This window comes from Meriones unguiculatus, chromosome 10 (assembly GCF_030254825.1).
Source record: "Meriones unguiculatus strain TT.TT164.6M chromosome 10, Bangor_MerUng_6.1, whole genome shotgun sequence".
NCBI lineage: Eukaryota > Metazoa > Chordata > Mammalia > Rodentia > Muridae > Meriones > Meriones unguiculatus.
The window spans coordinates 39,731,644-39,746,135 of NC_083358.1; positions in this window are offsets into that span (position 1 = coordinate 39,731,644).

Here is a 14,492-nt window from a genome sequence, read left to right on the forward strand (position 1 = left end):
TCTGTAGACAGGGTCTCACTATGTCGGTCTGACTGGCCTAGAACTCACCATATAGATAGAGATCCATGTGCCTCAGAATGGTAAAGGTGACACAGGACCCAACTCAGTGAGACCATCAGACACAAACACCCTCACCACGGAGGACTGGGAGAAAATGGGAAGGCTGCTTCGGTGAGATTTCTAGTGCCCGTTAAGGACCAGCAGAGGTGGCACAGGGGGTAAGTACACCTGTTACAAATACCTGGGTGCAACCCCCGGGGTCCACATAGGTAGAAAGAAAGACTTGACTCCAAGCTATCCTCTGACATCTATACACAAACACTCACAGAATAAATTAGAAACAGCAGAGAGGGTTGAGTTTGTAGCTCTGGGTTGAGAGCTCACACGGGTCCTGGGTTTAATTCCATCACGCTAAACCCAAAACAAACCACAAAGGAATGGACACAATGCAGATATTTAGGAGTGAAGTTAACATTAGATGGCCTTCAGCTGTTTAGCTTTTTTTTTTTTTTTAAAACCAGGGAGGTAGGTAGAGCACACCTCCTCTACCTGACAGGGAGGGAAACTCATTGCCCAAGTACCATGTGGGGCTCATGTTGCTGACTGTCTGTCCCCCAGCCATCCCACCTCTTGATACCACCCTTCTTTGATTCTCACCCCAACTTCCTGGAAGAGGGTGGGTTTCTGCTTGCGCCATGCTGCCTCTTCCTCTTGCCAAGGGCTGTATAAGCATGGCTGTGAGCTGCTGGCTGAGGAGTCTGCCCTCAAAAGAAGTGTTGAGCTAGCCTGTGCTCTGATAAAAGCGCCCACCTTAGGAGCGTTCCTGCACTCTGTGCAGTCACTCACGGCTCCGCTGGTTGCTTGGAGCCGCGAGGAAGGCTGGCTGGAGGCTCAAGTCCAAGCATGTTCTGGGGATGTGTATTGGTCGTGTAAGGCCACAGTAACACTGTACAGCATACGGCATAGTTAGAAATGTCATAGAGCATGGCAAGAGTGGGTGGGAAGACGGTAAAGGGCAGCGGCAGGAAGGGCAGGTGAAATAGTGTCTCCTGGACACGGCAGGACCGTTGCACGTTTGAACTCACAGCAGTTGTGGCCCACACAAGGTCAAGTCAGTTGGCATCCTAACATGGAGGGAAGAGCTCATGAGCTCCCACCCCTAGCTGAGGAGTTAGTCAAGGCTGATGGCTTCTGAGGGAGGGAGGGAGGGTCCGTTTGCTTTAAGGGTGTGGTCTCTGGTGGACCACAGTTGTGAGTACATGGCAGCACACAGATAACTCGGTAGTTCTACAAATGTTGGGAGAGGCAAGGGCAGGATGGTCATTGTCGGAGTTATGGGGAAGAGTGAGGGTGAACAGTCAAAATGCACTGCATGAAAATCTTGGGGAATTAATGCAAATACTGTATATATCAAAAAGAAAACTGAAGGGGAACAGGGGCTGTGTCTGACATGGACTCAGGGGCTGGCTCTTTGACCACCTCCCCCAGATGGGGGAGCAGCCTTACCAGGCCACAGAGGAGGACAATGCAGCCAGTCCTGATAAGACCAGATAAGCTAGGGTCAGAGGGAAGGGGAGAAGGACCTCCCCTATCAGTGGACTTGGAGAGGGGCATAGGAGAAGAAGAGGGAGGGAGGGTAGGATTGGGAGGGGAGAAGGGAGAGGGCTACAGCTGGGATACAAAGTGAATAAACTGTAATTAATATAAAAAATAAAAATTTAATTTAAAAATAAAAAAGAAAACTGAAAGGCGTTACTCACGTGCTTGGAACCAGCGGACAGAAGTTGGCTCAGGCTGGTTCTGTGTGTCTCCCGTCCTACTCCAGGTTCTGGGAACAGTGGTGAGGCGAACAGGCCCTGGTGTGCATGCCTGGGGCTAGCCTCACCTACATCCATGTTCTAACACATGTGAGTCAGAGCAAGGAGTGCAGTTGGGTTCAGTGTTGGTGTCTCACCAGCACAGGGCATGAGTTACAAGGCAGAGGTGACAAATGGGAGCCATAAGACCAGTCTACCACAGAGAGCAGCTAGAAGACGTACGAGTCTGCTTCCTGAGGCTGGAGAGATGGCTCAGGGCTTCGGAGCTCTGACTGCTCTTCCAGAGATCCCAGGCTCAGTTCCCAGCACCCAGTTCCAGGGGATCCAATGCCCTTTTCTGCTCCATGGAATCCTGCACACACATGGGGCACATAAACTTACATAACCACAACCACCTATACATACACAGAAAAGGAAAAAACATTTTTTAGAAAAGAATCTGATGGGTGTGGTGGCACATGCCTTTGATCCCAGCACGGAGGGGAGGCAGAGGCAGACAGATCTCTGTGAGTTCGAGGCCAGCCTGGTCTACAAAGTGAGTCCAGAACAGCCAAGGCTACACAGAGAAACCCTGCTTCAAAAACAAAACAAAACAAACAAAATCTGTTCCTGGAGTGGTCTGGGAGAGTCACTGACTTTGCCTAGCTTAGGGCTACCCTACCCTCGTGCTTTTGGTTGTTCAGGGAACAGATTGCTTCTCTAAGCTTTAAGAACTGGGCCTTGCCAGGTGGTGGCACTAGGGAGGCAGAAGCAGAGGCAGATCTCTGAGTTCAAGGCCAGCCTAGTCTGCAGTGTGAGTTCCAGTACAGCCAGAGCTACACAGAGAAGCCCTATCTCAGAAATAAACACACACATCCATTAAAATAAATGCATAAATAATAAAAAGAACTGGGTCTTTCATTCCTCGCAGACCCCCAGGAAGGAAATAGATGGCTGAGACCCAGCAGGCTTCTCTCACCTGGGCCTGAGCCCCTTATCCTGCCTGCATGCCAGGGCCCATGTTTCTGAGAATGTAATACAGCCTCCTCCTCTCCCACTCTAGACCCTGGGAAGCTTTGCCAGCACAGGGCCCTCAGGGAGTCAGGCTCTGATGTGCTCCAATGGGGTTGTGAAGCAGGGCCTGGCCCCAGCATGCTCTGGGGGTATGTAAATCAAGAGCTGGCTTCTTCTCTCTGGAGAGATTGATGACTCTACCTGGTTATTGTTTACTCAGTGGCTTTTGTCCTAGGTTTTGGGACCACTGCATGCAAAGACAGTACTGTCATTCTTGGAGTGTTAGGATCACACAGAGCCGCTTGGTGCATTACCCCGCCTCCACGTAGGTACCTCTGCCATACTAGGCTAACCATACTCCATGAAGGCCAATGACTTCCTTTGGCCTTTTGTGAACTGAGAGCCCAGAAGCCCCCAAGACATCTGTGGCCATCTTTACACTTTCCTTTCAGGCACCTTAATAGAATGGCTTGCACAGAATGGCTTCCATGAACTGGATTTTCCCATCTTCCCCCAGATTTGAAAGGCAGAGGTAGTGGTGAGCAGTCACATTTTGTACTTGTGCTAGGCTTAAGTCAGAAGCATATAACAGAAAACTCAAAAACTGTGTCTTTTCAAGACAGGATTTCTCTTTGTAGCCCTGGCTGTCCTGGAACTCTGTAGCCCAGGCTAGCCTTGGTCTCACAGAGATACAACTGCCTCTGCCTCCCTGAGTGCTTGGGATTATAGGCATTCAAAAGCAATGTCTTAGAGAGGCTAGACTTTATGTCCTTTTCCTAGAACAAGTCCAGCTGAGGATTATAAGATAACTCTGCTCCACCAGTTACTGGCCTTCTCTTCTACTAACCACAACATTCATTTTCATCCTTGAGATACATGCTCTAAGATTGCTGCCTGCCTGAGCTTATGCCCTCATGATCAGAATCACAGAGCGAATTCCAGGACAGCCAGGGCTACACAAAGAAACCTGGACTTGACAAAACCAGAGAGAGAGAGAAGAGAGGTGAGAAAGAGGAGGCTGAAGAAGGTAAAGACAGCCTGTGTTGTGAATTTAGCCTATATCCTAGGCTTACAATCACAAGGATATTGTTAGTTTTCTGTCATGGCTTCAGAGGTGTCAATCCCTAACTGCTTGGTCCTGTCCCTTTGGGCTTTTGGAGGTACGGCACATCATGGCTGAAGCATGTGATAGGGGAGGGTGCTCCCTCAATGGTGGATAGAAAGCAACAAGAGAGGAGAAGGGACCTGGGTTCTCACATCTTCTTCAAGGACAGAGATGTAGTTTCTTGTAACCAGGACCCATCTCCTAAAGGCTCCACTATGTCCTTGTAGATCGATGGGCTGGGAACCAAGCCTTTAACACATGGCTGTTGGGGTCATTCAAGGTCCATACCGTTGTAAGCCTCTAGCGTATCCCAGGCTGTGTTTTGTCACAGAGACAGTTAACATGCAGCCCCCCCCGCCCTTCTTAGGTGTCAGTAGAGAGGGAATGATGGATGGACCAGAGTGAAATGTACTTGGACTTTATTGCCAGGTTAGAGTGGTTTTTAGAAGCTCTGGCAATGTGGCCTGCACTGTTTCCTCATGGTCCCTCTTCCTAGTGGGGTCCTTCTCCTGTTTGCTGCAGCCCCACCAAGCTCTGCTGGCTCATGCTGCCAAACCTACAACTCTGACAGCCATGCATCTACCACCCGAAGGCTCCTGGTGGCTTGTCAGACACATGCCAGGCGCCTCTGTGTGGATAGTAAGCTGACATCGCCACCACCACCAGCCTTGTGACTGCAACTTGGTAGAAACTGTGCCTCTCCGGGAAGGCAGTGAGTGATTCCAATCAAACCCATACTCCTTCCGGAGAAGTATTCTCAACCTGCAGGTGCCCAGGAGAGAGCAGACGTTTGAGTGCCCAGGTCCAGCAGAGACGAGGCACCCCGCTCAGCCCTCCAGGGAGCCCAGGGCCCTCAGTGCACACTTCCATCTTTGCAGGCTCCCTGGGAAAGCTTCCGAGCCCAGGGCCTGTGAGATCCTGCTGGAACCAGCTTGTATCCCGCTCCAGAGCTCCGCCCGGCTGAGACTACTCAGGCTGGGCGAGCCCCAGGGCGCAGCGGACCTTCCTGGGTGGCCTCCCTCCTGCCCAGCCCAAGGGCGTCTTGCAGCTATAAATTGAGTAAATTGAAAATGTTACTGGGGTTGGAGATAAAAGAGAGAGCTGGTGTCTCCATGAATAAAACATGGGAGGGAGGCCATTTCTTGGAAAAATAGAGAGAATAAATTGCGGTGGATCAATTTTATCTAATTTCTTGGCCGAGCTTCTGACATGCAAATGAATGCGCTCATAATTTATGAGTGAGCTGTGGAGATTACCAGAGGGAAGGGAGGCCTGAGTTCTGCTGGAGGAAGGGGGGGCACAGCCAAAGATTTAGCGAAGGCCACCAGGCATTTTCTCCTTAATACCATAAGATTTAGAAGCCCTCCCAAGGAAGACAAGAGCCAGAGCAGAGAAGATTCTGGACTTCTGGTGTGGTCTTTAGGGCCAATCCTGCTCACCCACTCTATTCCAGTCACCCTGCTAGCCAGCCCTGACCACAGCAGAAATGGCCGTACCCCTGGCCTTTGCTCATCCCATCCTGCTGTCTCTCACTCAGGTTTGACCAGATTAGTTCTCCCTCGACCTTGGGTCAGGCCTGAGTCTAACCCAGTGCTCCGTGTAAATACGCCCTTCTTCTGTGCTTCAAAAGTGCACGCTTGCCCCTTGTCCTAAAGGTGGCACATGGGCCCAGTGTCACCTACCAGTGTGTTTCCTTTAGACTGACAATGGCTGAAAAATGTTTGAGCTGGTTACCAGTGTTAAGCAAACCAAGAGATCTCCCTGTACATTGGGAGTCGGGGGAGGGTGCCTCCTATTGAAGCACAGTAGGTACTCAGGTGACGGTGTTTGCTCTCAATAACTGGCTCCAAAGCAGCCACTGGCAAACCAAGGCACAGATGCTACCACCCTCCCTCTCCGATCAGGTGGCCACGGGTCATTAGGTGTCCCTAGCCACTCTTCTTAACAGTAACCTTACTGGGAACAGGGTCTCTGCTCTGTGGCTCTAACTAGATGGGAAAGAGAGGGAGGGAGGGAGGGAGGAAAAGAGGGAGAGCAAGAGAGAGAAAGAAAGAGAGAGAACAAGCACAAATCTCAAGAGTGACTACGGGTATGCTTTTTCCTTTCTTTTTGGTGGGAGTGACAGATGACCGCTGTCGCTGTGGTGATCACATGACAGTGGCTGTGGTGGGGACTGAGTGCACCGGACTCCTTCATGTCACTGAGTGTTCTGCAAAGCCCTGCGTGAGCTGGAGTGTGCAGCTTGTTAATCTTGCCTCCTCAATGTTTTCTTTCTGAAGTTGGTGCTGGGCAACTTGGAGAGCCGTGTGCCCATCCCTGGGTTCCATGTCATCCTCCCTAAAGCCACGCTCAGCAGAGAACAGTTAAGAAGTGGGTATGGAGGCTGAAGAGATGGCTCAGCAGTTAAGAGCACTGAGTGTTATTCTAGAGGAGCAGAGTTCAATTCCCAGCACCATATAGCAGCTTGCACCTGTCTGAAACTCCAATTCCAGGGCTTCTGACACCCTCACACAGACAAAATTGTAAGCAAAACACCAATGGACATAAAATTAGAATAAATTATATATTTAAAGAATATAAATTATATATGTATATATGTGTATATATACATGTGTGTAATATATAATACATAATATATATTATATATTATATAATTTATATTATGTATCTATAACTGAGCATGGCCTGGTGGTGGTGGCACACACCTTTAATCCCAACACTTAGGAGGCAGGGGCAGGCAGATCTCTGAAATCCAGGCCATATTGGTCTATAGAGTGAGTCCCAGGGCAGCCAAGGATACACAGAATAACCCTGTCTTGAAAAACCAAAAAGAGGGAGAAGGAGGAGGAGGAGGAGGAAGAGGAGGAGGAGGAAGAAGAGGAGGAGGAGGAGGAGAAGGAAGAGAGAATGTGTCTGGTGTCTGGTTTGAGTGACTGGTTCTGGAGGAAGGATTTTAGAGAGTGATCAGTTTTGTTTGATTTGGTTTGATTTAGTTTGATTTGGTTTGTCATTTTTTGTTTGTTTGTTTGTTTGTTTTGAGACTGGTTTTCTCTGTGTAGCCTTGGCTGTCCTGGAACTCACTCCGTAGATCAGGTTGGCTTTGAACTCAGAGATTTGCCTCCTGAGTGCTGGGATCAAAGATGTATCCACCACTGCCCTGCAAATGGATGATCAGGCTTTTCAGATATTGTGTGAGAGCTTCATGCCTGGACCAGTCCCTTCATGGGCATTCTCTTACAGGAAGAGGAAGACACTAGATCCTCCTCCCTCCACCAGAGGGAGGTGCTGAGAGCCAGGGAGAGTGCTCCCACCAGCACTTGAATATGCAGACACAAGGCCTCAGAAGTCCTCTTCTCTAGAACTGCAAGATAGCAATGCCTGGGGCTGGAGCACAGTCCAGTGATGGAGGACTTTTCTAGCATGCATCAGGCCCTGAGTTCTATTGCCAACACTGAAACAGCAACAAACCCAAGCTAGCAGGCACCTCTCTGGTGTTTTCTTAAGAGTACTCTGAACTAAGGCAGGACCTTCCCCCACTCCCACCCCCCAATCCCCCACCCCCTATGGTGCTGGAAAGGAAATCGGGCTTGGAACATTCTAGCCAAGGACTCTACCACTGAGCTGCTTTCCTAGTCCTCTATAGAGCCCTTTGTCACTTCTTTGCAGATAAGGAAACTGAGGCACAGAGCTTGGTGACTCGTGCAACTCAGGTGACTAACTGGAAAAGACTGGATTTGGACTCATGTCTAAGCAGCTCCAAAGCTCAAACTCACCAGTGTCCTTCAGTCCTCTCTAGCTACTTCTTGCTTGCTTGCTCGGCCAGAATGACAGTATTAACGTTAAGATGAGGAACCTCACATGGGCAGTGGCTGCACACCAGGCAGCCTTGATCTGCTCCACTTACCTCATGACACTCTGCTCTTTTCCTTAGCCCTGACAGAAAGGGGCCTTTAGCTCGAGTCCCTGAATGCCTTGGCAGGAGGCTTGCTTTCCTCCCCTTCGGAATGGCCTTGTATTTCTTCTCCCAGCCCCCCTTACCCATACTGTTTCCTGACCATCAAGGATGTGGCCATTTTCTAAGTGGCCTCTCTGGTCACCCAGGACTGTCTTTATCCTCCTGTTTCTTTTTGTTTATTTTGCTGAGTGCTTGTTCATTTCTATGCCCCAGGCTCCAGGAGGGAAGAGTCTGTATCTGTTTGCCCCTACAGTCTACTTGCAGTAGGTGCTCAGATATTGCTCACAGAAAGTGGGGAGCCCAGGTTTTCTACCCAGAGAGGAGGCAGGGGCTGTTAGGGAGGGGCTGGGGCAGTGGTGCAGCTGCAGCCTCAGGTGGGAACGAGGCCATGCTGCCACCCACAAGACACCAACACACTGAGGGAGCTGCAAAGCTATCAGCAAAGCCACCAGCGCAGGGGCTACAGCACCTAAGGACCCTGTGATGAGAGGCCAGCAGGCAGGTGTTATCAAGGGTTCGAGGTGAAGGCTGGGTGTCCTACTTCGTTCCTCTCAGGATATTCTGTGGCAGCGGTGGCAAAAATCAGGTTTTCCTGGAATGTTGTGGCTAGACAGGAACTGAGGTCAAAAGACAGGAAGTCCTGACCTTCGACACAGGAAGTCCACATGCATAGGAGGGCTCTATATAAAGCTTGAGTCTAGAGTTAGGCACGTTTAGGTCCAGAGAGTTGAAAAAATAAGTGGAGAAATGCCCAAATCGAGATTCAAAATTATAGTGTCTTTTCATTTCTTACACTGAAAACCTAAGAACTGAATATATTCTAAAGTCATTGTGAAGTGTGATTCTGCTGTTCAGAGGTGATCACAGTGGCCTGAAGGGGTGGCAGGAAAAATGGGTGTGGTCTTCATTAACACTCCTGCCATGGACACTGTGGCATCTGCTGGCCTACCTGGAGACCCTTCCAAGCCTGATGTGGCAAAGGCCCCTGGGACTCCAAGATTCTAAGATCAGATAGTCCCAGGCGTGGGTCAGACTTGGGAAGCAGCTCACGAAGCCTTCTGAGCCTGAGTCTGCTGTGTCCAGTGAGGATCTGAAGCTGGGTGTGGGAGTGCTTGGAGAGGCCAGGTTCATCTACAGGGCCGAGCTTGGGCCCTATGCCATCCTGCCACTGTTTCTATAATGGGTCCAGAACATTTTGCTAAGAGACACATGCTTTGAGAGCAGAAATGGGAGTGATTTATTTATTTGTTTGACGTGCATGAGTGTTTTGTCTGTGTGCTTATATGTGCACTACATGCGTGCCTGGTGCTCCTAGAGGTCAGAACAGAGCATCACATCCCCCTGAACTGGAGTTACAGACAGTTGTAAGCTGCCATGTGAGTGCTGAGATTTGAACTCGGGACCTGTGTGAAAAAAGGTGCTCTTAACTTCTGGGTCATCTCCCCAGTCCTGGGACTTTTCTTCTTAAATTCATTCCTTGTGGAAAGTCTTCAAAGAGAATTCATATAATTTCTCATTATTTCATTTTATGTGCAATTACAAACAATGAACTGTGACCATTAATTGGGCAGACTGGGAAATTTTTATCTTCAAATCACAGATCTTTTAAATCTTTCTCAGACCACATAAGAAGCTGGCCTGAGAGAATGAGCCTCCAGAGGTGTCCTTGACAGCTGTGTGCTCTGCAGCTCCTGATGCTGCATAGTGGATTCTTCAGGAAAGCAGGTCACTGTGTGTGATGGAGCTAGAAACCTGATGAATCAACCTAGGCTCCTCTGGCCTCCCATCATGCCTGTGTGTATGAGTTTAAATAATGGTCTTTCCATTGGCCCTGCCTTGTCACATAATAGGTCTCCATCTACTCATCCATCTATACACCATCCATCCAAACATCCAGGCTGGCCTCAAACTCATGACTCTCCTGCTTCCATCTCTTTCAGCAAATCCTTCTGGCGTACGACACCACAACCGGCCTGAACATCCAAATACCTAAACATTTACACATTGATCCAGCCAACCTCCCACACATATATCCATCAATCTAACTGTACATCTCTTCATTCAAACATCCACACATGCATCAGCTCATCCTTTCAACTACCCATCCACTCACCCACACTGGCACCTATCCTCTATCCATCCACACAGTCATCCATGAATCTTCCATCCATCCATCCATCATCTATCCATCTATTATCCATCCATCCATCATCCATCCATCCATCCATCCATCCATCCATCCATCCATCTGTCTTAGTTTTATAGCTGTGAAGAGACACTATCACCAAGGCAACTCTTATAAAAAAACAAAACAAAACATTAAATTGGGGCTGGCTTACAGTTTTGGAGGATAAGTCCATGATCATTGTGGTAGGAGACAGAGAGAGGCATGGAATTGGAGCAGTAGCTGAGAGTTTTACATCTTGATCCACAGGTAGCAGGCAGACAGAGAGATGAGACACTGGGCTTGGCATGGGTTTTTGGAACCTCAAAACCCACCCCAGTGACATACCTCCTCCAACAAGTCCATGCCTCCTAATCCTTCCCAACAGTTCTACCAACTGGGGACCAAGCATGCAAGCATATAAGCCTATGGGAGCCATTCTCATTCAAACTACCATCCATCCATCCATCCATCCATCCATCCACCCATCTAAGCCATCTATCTATGCACACACCCATTCATTCATCCATCCTCCACACCCCAACAAGTAACATTTGTTGATATCTGCTATATACCAAACCCTAAGCATAGGGGTATACATAAAACAGACAAAATTTTCTTCTCTACTGAAGCCAATATTTTTTTAACAAGAGCAACAAAGATAGATAGTGAACACGTTAACTATATAGCCAATTGGAAGAATAAGCACTTGGAATGAAAATTAACTAGAAGTGGGGCCTGGGATGAAGAAAGAGAAGTAGAAGGTGAGACTACAGGTGAAATAAAGTAGTTGAGTAGGCCGCCCTGAGAATGTGGTGCTGGAGGGAGAGCTGAAGGAGAGCCAGGAAGCAGGCCAGGGTGGTGTAGGATGAGAGCACCCCAGGAAGGAGAGAGGCAAAGGCCCAGCAGATAGCAGAGGTCAGGCAGCTGGACAAAGACTGTTCACCTTGCGAGGACTTTGACTCAGAAACTGGAACCATTGCATCGCTTCCAACAGAGACCAACACGCTCTCGTGTACTTTGTAAAGGCCCGTTCCGGCTGCTGGGTTGAGAGCAGAGCTGTCTGCTCATTGTTGAAGCCACTGGCCACCCGTGGCTGTTGAGGGCTTGAAACGTGGCTCATCTGAATCAGGCGTGCTGTGTGTGTCTGTGCAGCCTGATGCCAAAGACTGAACATGAAAAAGAGGACGAACAGTTTCATCAGCAGCCTTAAATGCTGATTACACGCCGACGTGATGATGCATTGGGTAGAGTCAGTTTAAAATACAGTATTAAAATTAACTTCATCTGCTTCTCTTTATTATTTTAAAAGCTAGGAATCTAAAAAGAAAAAAGTTGGTTTCAGAAGTAGACAGTAGAATGGTGGAAAGGTAGAGGAACCAGGGATGGAGAGAGGCTGGATGTAGGGCAGAGCTGCCCAGATGGAGTAGATGAGTTCTGGGGTGAACATGGTTAATAATAACATACAGTGCGCTTCAAAACAGCTAGAAGATGAATGATCTCACCGCAAAGGAATGACGACTGTTTCGGGCGATGAGAACACGAACTGCCCTGATTTGAGCTTCACACTATGGACACGTGTATCTAGACAAGACACAGTACCCTAGAAAGGTAGATACACTGTGCTTTTACAGTACTAGGCGATCAAACCCGGGGCCTTGCCCCCTCAGGGTATGTATCCTACTGCTGAGTTACACTCAAGCCTTCAAATGTGCAGGTTTTTTACCTGTCAACTAACAGTTCATTCTAGTATTAGGGAGACAGCTCATTCAGCAAAGCGCTTGACCTGCGTGCACCAAGACCTGAGCTCAGTTCCCAGGACTCCCACAGTGCTGTATGCTTACTCTCCCAGCATCAGGGAAGCTGAGGCAGTGGAGCTCTGGGGTTCACTGGCCAGCCAGTCTGGTCTACTTGGTGAGTTCCAAAACAGCTAGAAACTCCCTCTCAAAGGCAAAAGGTTTACGGTGCAAGGAAGAACGGCACCTACGGTTGCTGCCTCCACACGTGTATGCATGGGCTTCCCCCTCCCACATACATGCACACAAACATACTAATTTTTTTCTTTTCAGCTTCATTGTAGGGTCAGTGAGATGGCTCAGTGGGTAAAGGCACTTGCTGCTGAGACTGAGCACATGAGTTCAATCCCCAGGACCCACACGGTGGAAGACGACCACCAACTCCCACAATGCATCTCTGACATCCAGGTATTTATTAAATAAACAAATTCAATTATAAAGCAAACGGGCAAGAATTTTGGCTGGAGGAATGGCTTGGCAGTAAGAGGGTTAGCTGCTCTTTCAGAGAACCTGAGTTCAGTTCCTGGCACCCATTTCCTTCACCTGTGAGTCCAGCCCCAGAGGGTCTAACCTCCCACTTTGTCCTCTGCATGCACCACACACATGCTCACACACAGAGAGATGTATAAAATACAATAGTGCTTATTTTAAATTTTTTTCCCAATGGAAAGGAAAGATAGTACTCTTAACTTTAAAAATATTTATGTTAGGGCTGGAGAGATGGCTCAGTGGTTAAGAGAACTGTCTGCTCTTCCAAAGGACCCGGATTCAATTTCCAGCATCCACATGGCACCTCACAACTGTCTCTAATGCCGATTCCAAGGTATCTGACACCTTCACACTAATGCACATAAAATAGAAATTAAATAAATTATATAAAAATATTTATGTTGCTTTGTTATAACAAAACTAAATATATATGTGAAGGGTTTGATCACAGTGGCTACTTAGTATCATCTTCTAGCCAGGTGGTGGTGTCCCACACCTTAATCCCAGCACTGGGGAGACACATGCAGGAGAATCTCTGAGTTCCAGGCCAGCCCGGTTCACAGAGTGAGGTCCAGGACAGCCAGGGCTACACAGAGAAACCCTGTCTCAAAAAGCAAAAGCAAAACCAAAAACAAACAAACAAACAAGAATGATCTTCCAAGTCTGGCCTGCATAATGGCATTGTGTCAAACTTTATCCCCCAAACTTCATATTTTTTTAATGTTTTAAATATTGATTTATTTTTATTATTTTATGCACATGGCTATTTCGCCTGCATGTATGTATGTACACCACATGTGTGCCTAGTGCCTTCAAAGTCAGAAGAGGGCATTGGATTCCCTGAGACTGGAGTTACTGAAGTTGTGAGCTGCCATGCGGGTACTGGGAGCTAAACCCAGGTCCTGTGTAAGAGCAACAAGCGCTCTTAACAGCCGAGCCAACCTCTAAGTTTGTAGTTTTTAATCCATGCTTGCAGGATTCCCTCAGGGCTATGCAGATGGAGGAGAGGGATCTGAATCATGTCTTGGTGTCTTCATGGCTGGGAAACATGGCTAGAGTTTGCTGCCATGTGGTTGCACGCTTGGTTTTTTGTTTTTTTTTATGCCAACTGGCATTTTTTTTTCTTTTTAACTTAATGGGCTTTCAGTGATCTAGATAGTGTAACAGCAGTAACTGCTACGACTGTCACACAGACCCATTGCTTTAAAGTCGGCTGTACATGGACAGTTTGGGTGGGTCGTCATCAGCAGTATAAATGTCCAACAAGATGAGCAAGAAGTCCACATCAGCAGACTCTTAAGCCCTCAGCTTAAGTCCTCAGACGTGACTGCGTGGATCTGGGCGAAGATCCCAGTCTTCTCAGTGCCATTGTGCAGAGAGTTTTGGGATGCTACATGATGTGTAGGCTTCTTCTTTTATTGTGTATACAGTTTTGCCTGCATGTGATCCCATTATAGATGGTATGACCATGTGGTTGCTGGGAATTGAACTCAGGACCTCTGGGAGAGCCACCAGTGCTCTTAACCTCTGAGCCATCTCTCCAACCCATGTGTAGGCTTCTTAGTCCTAGGAAGTCAAGCTGAGATTAAATGCTACTTTCTCAGAGGTGATGAATGGAAAATCACCGGGTCAAATTCAAACCTTTCTTATGTTTAAGACTTTATGGATGAACTATTCCACCAATAGGCAGAGTACAACTGAGGTCTATCTAGATGGATAGCTGTAGCTTCTACATAGGACTGTTTAATAAGAGTATCACTGTATTTACTAAATAGCAAATTAGTATAAGCGCATACTGGAATCTGTTCCCGTAAAGAAACATAAAGAGTGAATAATTTTATTTTTTGAGACAGGGTGTCTCTGTGTAGCCTTGGCTGTCCTGGAATCACTTTGTATACCAGGCTGGCCTCAAACTTACAGAGATCTGCCTGCCTTGGCCTCCCAGAGTGCTGGGATTACAGATGTGTACCACACCTGGCTTTGAATAAATTTTTAAGTTGTCTTAAATTGAGGGTGGGATTGGGAGGGATTGTGGGAGGGGGCTACAGCCTGGATACAAAGTGAATAAAGTGTAATTAATATAAAAATTAAAATTTAATAAAATTTGTCTTAACTTTGTTTTTAATAAATAAAAATTAATTAAGACAGAAAATAACCTTCATTTTCATACTTG